Genomic DNA, 9,861 nt, shown 5'->3' with positions numbered 1-9,861 from the left:
TTTAGTCATTTTGTGTGTTTGTCTTGTTTTGAGTTGGATTTCCTTGTTTATTTTCTTTTATCTTTAGAGTCATCACTCGAAACGAGCAATGAGATAAGTTTGGGGGTGTGATAACTCTAGGAATTAGAGTTATTTTAATGCTTTTGAACTTATATTTTTATCAAGAAAAGACTGGTTTAGGGTGTTTTGTAACATTTTTATTATGGTTTTGTCAAATATTAATTATAATTAGATAATTTTAAATATTATATTAATGCTTGAAAAATATATCTTAAAATGTTGAATTTTTCCTTGACAGGTGGTTGGTAGAGCTGTGGACATTTTGAGAAGGATTTGAAGCTTGAAGTAAAATCAGGATTTTGGGATGTCGCAGCATCGTAGCAACATCACGTTGTTCCAGATATCTACTTGGAAGGCCCACGTGGGAAATTAAATAGCTGACCTACCCAACTCAGCTTTTGAATTTTTTTTATTTGGGTTGAGTAGTAATTAAAGTGGTATTGGGCCCTTAATTGACTTTAGTCCATTGGCTTTGCAAGAAAAAGAAAAGAAGCAAATGAGGCCCACATGGGTAATTTTGGGAGAGAGATTGACCTAACTTATCGTCATCATCTTTCCCAATTTGAGATAGACATGGTTGTACCCTAAAATTAGCACGAGTTCAATTACTCAACTCGAGTACAGCTGGCAGATGAATAAGTGGAAAAATATCCAAGTAGAATATATGGCTAACAGTGATGTGAACAGCTCAAGTTTGGGGGCCTGACAACACAATACACAAGTTATTATCAGACTACCTCTCAAGATAACAATTGAGTTCGAGACTTATGATGACCAGATCCAACTTTGGGCGCTCTGAGCTTACTACGAGCTAGGGTACAGATATTCTTTGAAAATGAGCTCGGATGAGATATTCAGCTCATGGAAACCTGGACAGGATGCATACAGAAGGATCCCAAGAGATTCGAAGGCTCCTTATACGCTCATTAATGCCCCATGTAAATGGGAATAATTTGTATTAAATATATACCTTATTTATTCACGCAGTTACCCAAACCTAACCAGGAAATTCCCTTATAAATACCAGGGATAATGGACAGGGAAGGGGATGACCATTTTTGTATTACTAAAATTTTGTAGAAATTGAGAGAGAAAAGCAATAACACTGTCTTGTGGACTAGGTGGATTTTAACCACTGAACCACATAAAAGATGTGTGTGATTGAGAGGGTTCTTTAATTATTTCATTACGGTTTATAATTTAGCACTAATCTACCTATTTAATTTCTTAATCTACTGTTGGCAAAAAACCGCGTCAACAGTTTGGTGCTCTCGTTGAGAGGAAATTAGTGCTTCACAAGTTTCAGTCGACATTCATCATGGCGCTCACTCGATCGATGCATGACAATGAGATGGAACAGGCTGTTGGTCAGGAAGCCCATCATACTGTTGTTCCCGCTGAAAGGGGCCCAGATGTTCAACAACATCTTGGAAAGCAATCGGTGGGTCAGGACGACATCGGGAGTTCAGCATCACTCCCACCAAATCTTAATATGGAATATTTGACTATCATCGAGATGGAAAATGCCCAATTAAGAAGCCATCTCGCTAGTGCAAACAGGAAAATTGCAGAGGTCTTGGCTCGGTTACCCCCTCTTGCAACCAACATTAATGTCAGAAAGAGGCAAAATGGGTCTCATAAGTCCCACAGGAATAACCAGTCTAAACCTAGTCATTCTGTCAGAACTGCCACTTCGAGCTCTGTGCCTTCAAAGTGAAACCACCAGAGTACTCAGCCCATTAGTCGACATAGGGGTCATCACCAACATTTCAGTCGGTCAGTCAGGATTGCGACCCCCAGCTCCGGGCCTTCTTTGCAGATTCCCAGGAATGCCCACAACAACCCACTAGGGCGGGCTGGGACAAGTTCACGAAAGCAAAATGCTCCAGCGAATTCTCCTGTGCCACGATCAGAACCCTAGGAACAGAGAACTTTGGACATTGGAGTAGAGCTGAGGTAGGTTGATTCAGTTCTTCTTGATGGAACGAGGATAACCTTGCCAATAAGGCATCTACCATCACTGGTTAGACATCCTACAGCACCTCGCCCACAATGAGATGCTTCAGGTTGTGGGAACTGTAGGAGAAATCCACCCCCATCGGTAGATACTCATGCCCCACAGGCGCGTGTTGAGAATCCAGGTCCTCGATCTCAATCCTGGGCTGTAATTTTTGCAAATGGAAGTTACTAGATAGGGAGCAAGCGTGGAGGCAGGTCTGAAAGCGACATGAGGAATCATCTGAGCTCAACACAAAGTCTATGGTATGATCCACAACCCGACCTGTGCGATCATTTGAACTCACAAAGAAGGTATCCAACTCAGAACGAGGATGTTAGTTATACTCGACATGAGGGAGGTCTGACTATCATACGTGACAATGGGAATGTCCGACCTACCAAGCTCAGACTTGGAGGGACAACAACCCATCAAACTCATACAATAGGATGGGAGCTGCTGAACAGACCCCAGCTAACCGAGAGACCAAGAACCTAACCCTTGAGCGACTGGCCTTGATGGAGGAACAAATGAAGAGGCTCATATCTTGAAAGGGGGCGAATGATTACGACTCAGATGAAGAGCTCGAACCTTTCGCTCCAAACATTGTCGCAGCTACGTATCCTATTGGCTTTAGGATGCCGAACATGCCAACATTTGATGGAAATACAGATCCATCTGATCACCTCCAGATGTTCAACACAATGATGATGGCCCACAATGTCGGGCTCGACCTAAGGTGTAGCGACTCTGGTCGGATATGCCAGACAATGGTTTGAACAATACAAGAAGCATTCGATAAGCTCATCGAAGAAATTTTCTTCCGAGTTTAACAGAGCATTATGAGCTTCACAGGCAACTCGTGTAGGGCCGACTCATTGGCCAACGTAAAATAGTAACCTGGTGAATCACTAAAGGTATACCTAAGCAGATTCGCCAATGTTGTTGAATCCTGGTGGGAGGCGACCTGTGGCAAGAACTCCAACGAAAAGGAGTTAAAAGTGTAGATGAATTCTTGGCCTAAGCCCAGGAGTAGATAAACCTGGAAGAGGCGCGATCTGCTGTTGCAGGAACAAGCCAGACCCCTATCCAACCTGCTGGAGCAGTGGCAGATGTTACAGGTATGGCTCAACATGTTACCCAGAATAACCAAGCGGGAAACAACAAGAGGAAGAGGTATGGTGAGGGCGATCAAAATTGCATGAAGAAGAACAAGTCTGTGGAGAAATTCAAGCCCATTTATGCCACCTACACTAACCTAATAGAGACCCAAGAAAATATCTTCCTGACAAATTCTAATCACCTCCTGTGGAAGAAGCCAGAGCCTCTAAGGCATCAGAGGGCAAAGAGAAACCCCTCAAAGTTTTGTTGATTCCACAATGACATCGACCATAACACCGATGACTACCGATGACTGAAGGATGAGATTGAGACTCTCATTCGAACCGGTCCATTAGCCCCGTACGCCCGAAATCGCGTAGCTCCCAATCAATCTATCAGGCAGAATCCTTAGCCAGCTCAAGAAGCCCCAATAGGTCAACCTGGAGCTCAGATGAATCAAGTCGACCCTCCCTCGATAGTAAGAAGAGATATAACTACTATTTTTGGATGACCTCATTTGGCGGGCATGAGCAACGGGGCCCAAAAGAGGTATATTAATGAGTTGAAAACTCATAACAGTGTGGAGTTTGTCCCGGAGCAGCAGTTATCGAAACAACAGCTGTTGGAAAAACAACCGATCATTTTCACGGAAGAGGATGCTAGCCATGTTCAATTCCTGCACAATAACTCCCTGGTGGTAACCGTGCAGCTTGCTAACCGAAGGGTACAGAGGATACTGGTGGATAAAGAAATTTCCATAAATGTGCTTTTTAGGTCCACCCTAGAAAAGATGGGATTGTCCGTAACCGATTTGAAGGCGACCTCAATGACTCTATACGGGTTTTCGGGTGAAGGAACGATGGCCATAGGGACGATTGGACTGGTGTTTACATTGAGAGAAGAGTCATGAACTGTCTCCAAAATACTTGAGTTTGTAGTAATCGATTGTCCGGCCGCATATAACGCAATTTTGGGACAACCTGCGTTGATGGCTTTTGAAGCCATCACTTCAATCCAACACCTGACAATGAAGTTCACCTCATCCTTGGGAATATGCACAGTAAGAGGAGACCAGCTCGCCGCTAGAGAATGCTACAGCATTGCTATGAAGGGAAAATCACAACCTAGGCAGTAGGTGATGGTTATAGGTGAAGGAAATGAGGAGTTTCGGGAAGTGGAAGTTACCTATAGGACAGAAGAAACTTGAGAAGGAAACAATGAGGTCATCCAATGAGACGACATTGGTCTGTGGGTAGGCAAAGATAGGTCTAAGCTTAAAGTAGTAGAAGAGCTCAAGGAAATAAACATCTACCTAGAAGAACCTTCAAGAGTTGTCAAAATTGGAAAAAATCTTGAAGTCGAAAGGAAGAATGAGTTGGTCGATTTTCTAAGGAAGAACCTGGATTTTTTCGCCTTGTCACACGAGGATATGGTGGGAATCATTCCGAATATAATAATGCATACTTTAAACTTGGACAAGAATGTGCCTACAAAGTCCCAAAAATGGAGGCTTTTAGGGACAATACGATCTGAAGCGTTAGAAGAAGAAGTAGTTCGCCTACTTAAATGCAGGTTTATCAGGGAAGCAACATACCTAATCTGGGTTGCTAACCCCATGCTGTTCTCGAAGCCAAACGGAAAGTGAAGAACTTGTATCAATTTCTCCGACCTCAACAAGGCGTGTCCCAAGCATTGTTTCCCACTACCAAAAATTGATCAGTTGGTAGATGCCACGGCCGGTCATGAGCTCATGTCTTTCATGGACGTGTATTCTAGATATAACCAGATCGCGATGAACCCTGCAAACCAAGAGCGTACCTGTTTCATGACCAAGCATAACTTATATTACTACAAAGTTGTTGACCCGGATTTTGGTCAACTGACACGGAGTCAGAATACGCTTGACGTGGATGAATGCGTTGAAAAGAACGTGATGATGAAAATAATAAGAACACGATATTTTATAGTGGTTCGGCCCCAGGATCTGGTAATAACCTACGTCCACTTAGATTGTTATTGATGTGAGAATCAAAGGAGTGATCAAAGAACTATGGTTCAATGAGTTTCACTAACCTTTGAAGAACAATACAATATCTCAAATAGGATTACTCTAGTCTCTAATAATTCGAAAGCCAAAATTCCCTTCCTTGAGCTATCTTTCTCTATTTATAGGCTCAAGGGGGATTACATGAATCTGTTACAGATATTCTCTCCTAAATAATCAGATACTCAGGAGATTGTGGGAGTCAATTTCGGGATTTACAAAGATCTTTATAGAAACGTCATGAAGTATGCGGGACCTGCAACCAAGCTGGTCGCAGGTAAACTTCGGCTGCTTACTGCTTATAATTTGTCTTCTGGTCGATACCCTAGTACAGTTCCTCCAAATGTCAGCCACGTGTCCGGGAATCACTTTCCACGTCATCTATGGCAATTTTTTGGATAACATTTGCCCCCAAGTTTATTTATTACGAGCGATAAATAAACTTTTGAGGAAATGACCCTTCGGTGACCCCGCCATACGTGTCTGAACCCTTCGTCCGTTCTTGGAAAAAGCAACCTACTCTTGTCTAATCATGACTTTTTGCTTCCCCAGTAATAATTCGACGGCTATCTCGCTTCCCCATACTTCGAAAAAGGGGAAACTGATGATTAATCCCTTTTAATGCCACAGACAAAACTTATATATAACATCTCCGAAGTTCCCTTTTTATTTTTACACACGCCATTACTCTTTCAAGAAAACCTAAAACCAAAGCTTCCATTTTCTTCTGGAGACCGTCCATTTGCATTCTCAAGACTCAGCCTGAGAGTTCCCTGATCTCCGAAAACTCTTACCAATCTCCACGACCTTCTTTCTGGTAAGTCTTTGAATCTTTCTGTTTCGTATTTTTGTAATGCATGTTTCTGTATGTTTGACTATTGAGTTCATCTACTTCTGGGTTGAGATGCTTGTCAGTAGAGTGTCTTGTGGGTGAAAAAAGTTACGAGTTAGTTTGATAGTTGAGATCATACTTTTTAGGACGTAAAACCGAAGTAAGAGTTCGATTTTTAGGCCAGCCGAAAAAATAGGTTTTTCCCGCCCTAAGGGGAGTTGAAAAATCTTTTATGAAAAACTTTTTGCTTTCACCCTTTGATCTATTTCTCAAACTGTTCAAGTGGAAAATTTTAGCTTTTTGTTAGAATGCTACTGTATAAAAGCTTAACTTTTATACTCGACCAGCGTTATTCTAAAAAGTCTTAAAAATTCTCTATCCTCACCTCCCCATTCTTCTGTTTGCAGACTTTAATGCCAGATTTGTGGGGAGGTGAACGGCCCATCAACGACGATCTTCTTGCCCAACTGCTCGAAGGCGAAGAACAACCGACCGACAGAGTTCACGAAATCCCTTTCTCACGATCTTCTCCTAGACCTCGCCCATCTCCTCCTCAAATGGCCCGTTCTAAATCCTTAGGCAAGAAAAGACCTGACTCCGAAGATAGCCCAAACTCTCCTGCCCAGCCTGATTCACAGGCTAGGGCTCCTTCGACCAGTGGTCGAGAAAATCCCACTCCTGACCCTAATATCCAAATCAGAGCCCGCCCTCGTCATCAAAATCTTCCTGATGTCAAGTGGTATCTCTCCCCGACCAGCCAAGTGACTCCTCGGATGCTTGCCAACTACCTCAGGAAGTATCCTCTCACAGGGGTCAATCTCAAAATTCCTGCTACAGACCAAAGGGCTAACGTTCCCGGAGGTGTTTATAGTGCTTGGTCTAGGTATCATATAGAGGCGGGGGCTACCCTCCCTCTACATCCTTTTTTATCAGGGGGTGGCCAACTATTTTGGTGTCGCCCCCTTCTAAATTACTCCGAATGGATATAGAATGCTGGCCGCACTCTATATCCTGTACAAACTTAAAAAATGGCCAGAACCTACCCCCCATGAGGCCAACTATCTCTTCGACCTCAAGTCCAACCCTCAACAGTATGGGACGGGCTTTTTCCATCTTTGTCACCAGGAGACAAACCGGACATTCCTGAGTGACACTACACACATATCCAATGTGGGGCAGTACAGCAAGGAGTACTTCCTCACTCCGGACATGACCAGCAACAACCTGGCCTTCGCTCGAGGAGGTAAGTGCTGTTTCTACTGGTCGATACTTTTCATCAGCGAATTTCCCTTCATTTTTCTTAAAGTTCACTTTGTCTTTCAGGCCCATGGTTACGTCCGACCCCAACACCAGACATGGTGTTGAGGTCCACCGCATTGGCCAGGATGACAAACGGAGAAAAAAGCGTCAAGTCCCTGGTCACTGATGAAAATCTAAGGCTATCCGGCCTCCTGGCTCCTCGCCATGAAACAAGAGGACCTGTGGTAGCAGATGCCACTGCCGAGGGGGATCCCGAGCAGCAACCCCCTGCGTCCCCTCCACAAAGGAGGCCGACGGGGGTTACAATCAGGGAACCCATGGGCAATCCTTCCGCAAAAAGGCCTTCTGCACCCCAAGGCAAGGGGAAACAAAAGGCAACGGAATCTGTTGTGGACTTGGGGGAATCCTCCGATGAAAACGGTACAGTTATTTCTCTTTTAAATAGCTTGCCAATTCCCTGTCACTTGTTTGACGGGGAGGGAAACTTTACGTATACTCCAAATCTAGGGCCAGACTTCTTCGTGCCAGATACTGAGTGTGTGACTAATAGAGTCAATGGTATAGCGACCAGTAGTTGTAGCTCGTGTATTAAACTTTGTGACCTCTTTCCTGTTTTATCAAGAGTTTTTATCTGCCTTTATCTTATCATTTGCATATGTTTACTTGTATGCAGATATGGCCGCTCCCAATGTCTTCGACTTATATCAGACCGAGGAGGAGGTAGAGGTTCCTCTGGTTCGGCGAAAGACGTCCAAGAGGCATAACGGCGAATCGAGCCAAGGACCTCCTCCCAAGAAGAGTCGAACAGAAGATCCTCCCAAGGATGCGCCAACTGGGAAAACTTCTACCCAGCCTTCGGTTCCTGTCGAGAAGGAAACCCCGCCTGCTACGATGAACCCTCCACCTGCAGCCGCCAAAGAACAAACCCAACGGGACGAAGCTCTTGGGGCCAAACTTTTGAATCGCGCCTTGCGAGCAGCCAAGGACCGCCTTGCTCACATTGTGAAGTACGACCGTTTCAAGGATGCGATGGCTGAGGCAGAGAAAATGGGGGTCGACCAAATTCTGAGCAGGGCCCTAAACGAAATGGCCAGCGTAAGTACTTCTTATCTCTTTGGCCTTCGTCTTTTATTATTGGCAATAGATTCTAACTTTATCCTTTGTCCACAGGCCTTTGCTGACTGCAACTGCTGCTCGTACTCGTGCCCAAGCTACCATCGACCAGGCTCGGGCAAAGGCCATCGAGAGGTAACAGGCGAAAGCTGCTGAGGAGCTTCAGGCTGTAGAAGCCAGGCATGCCGGGGAGTTGGAGGTGATCACCCAGCAGAAGGATGCTGCGGTGGCAAAGCTGGCGGAGGTCGAAGCTTCGAAGGCAGCTTTGAGGAAGCAGAGGGAGGAGTACCAGGAGGCCAACCAAGTCCAATATCGCGAATGCAAGAGACTCAAAGAGGAGCTTCTTGCCAAGGACAAGGCCATAGCTGATCTTGAGAGCCAAACAGAGCAGCTGAAGCTTACCAATGCCAAAGATCTGGAAAGGTACAAGAATGCGATGCTTCGGTGTTTCTATGACTTCTGGAAACACAACCAGGGCGCCAACTTTGACTACCTTTCAGAAGATATCAGGAATGCTGAGCTGGCCCGCTGCACTACTCGATTGGCCGAAGAAGAGGAAAGAGCAAGGATCCCTGCTTCCCCAAGCATCCAGTCGGTCGCTGGTGCAGAGGAAGGAGGAGTTGTTGAGGATGCGGCCAACCAGACTGCTGAGCAAGACCCTCCTGCTCCTACTGCTCCTTAAACTTATTCTCTTTTTATTTTTCTTCAATTACACGACCCACAGGTCATGATGTAAAGACTATTTTTTTTTTGAATTTGCTGCATGGGCAGCAAACTTTTCTTTTATTCGAACAATTACATCCAAGCAGTGATGCTTGCAGTGTAAAAGACTGCATTATAATGTTATAATGTTTTTATTTATCATAACATCTATCCATATGACCGAACTTAGCATAGTACTTTGGTTTGATTTAACAAAATATAAATTTTGAAAAATACTCTAAGTACCTTAGCATGCTTTCACTCATTTTGTTCATGTGTTTACATACCTCATGGTACGCTTTGCTATAGATGTGCCTTATATGCCCCCCAAGTGATCGAGGAGCTTTAGGTCCTGGGTCACTTGCCTTGACCACGACCTGTTCGAACATTTCTATTCGGTATGAAACGTAATACTTGTAATACAGCAAAACTACACACGTAATGAACAAATACTTGTAAAAATAAATTTACAAAAGTTGGCAAGAATGACTGGCTGCGCACAGTCCCTTATAATCTCGTATTAAAAATGGACTAAACATGTCTTTACGAGTGATCCTGAAAAAGGATTTTACATATATAAGCGATTAGCCACACAACGTGGCTAACCCTTTTTGCAAAACTTGTAAAAAGTAAAATTTAATACAAGCCAGTCCTTTAAAAAGGATTGTTCACTGATAATACTTGCGCAGATGTTCTCCATTCCAATAACGTGGAACGAGATCTCCGTTTAGGCGTGCAAGTTTGTAGGTGCCT

The sequence above is a fragment of the Humulus lupulus genome, chromosome 3 (genome assembly GCF_963169125.1).
Source record: "Humulus lupulus chromosome 3, drHumLupu1.1, whole genome shotgun sequence".
NCBI classification, from domain to species: Eukaryota; Viridiplantae; Streptophyta; class Magnoliopsida; order Rosales; family Cannabaceae; genus Humulus; species Humulus lupulus.
The sequence above is the reverse complement of the archived record's forward strand: the minus strand, read 5'-3'. Positions refer to the sequence as shown.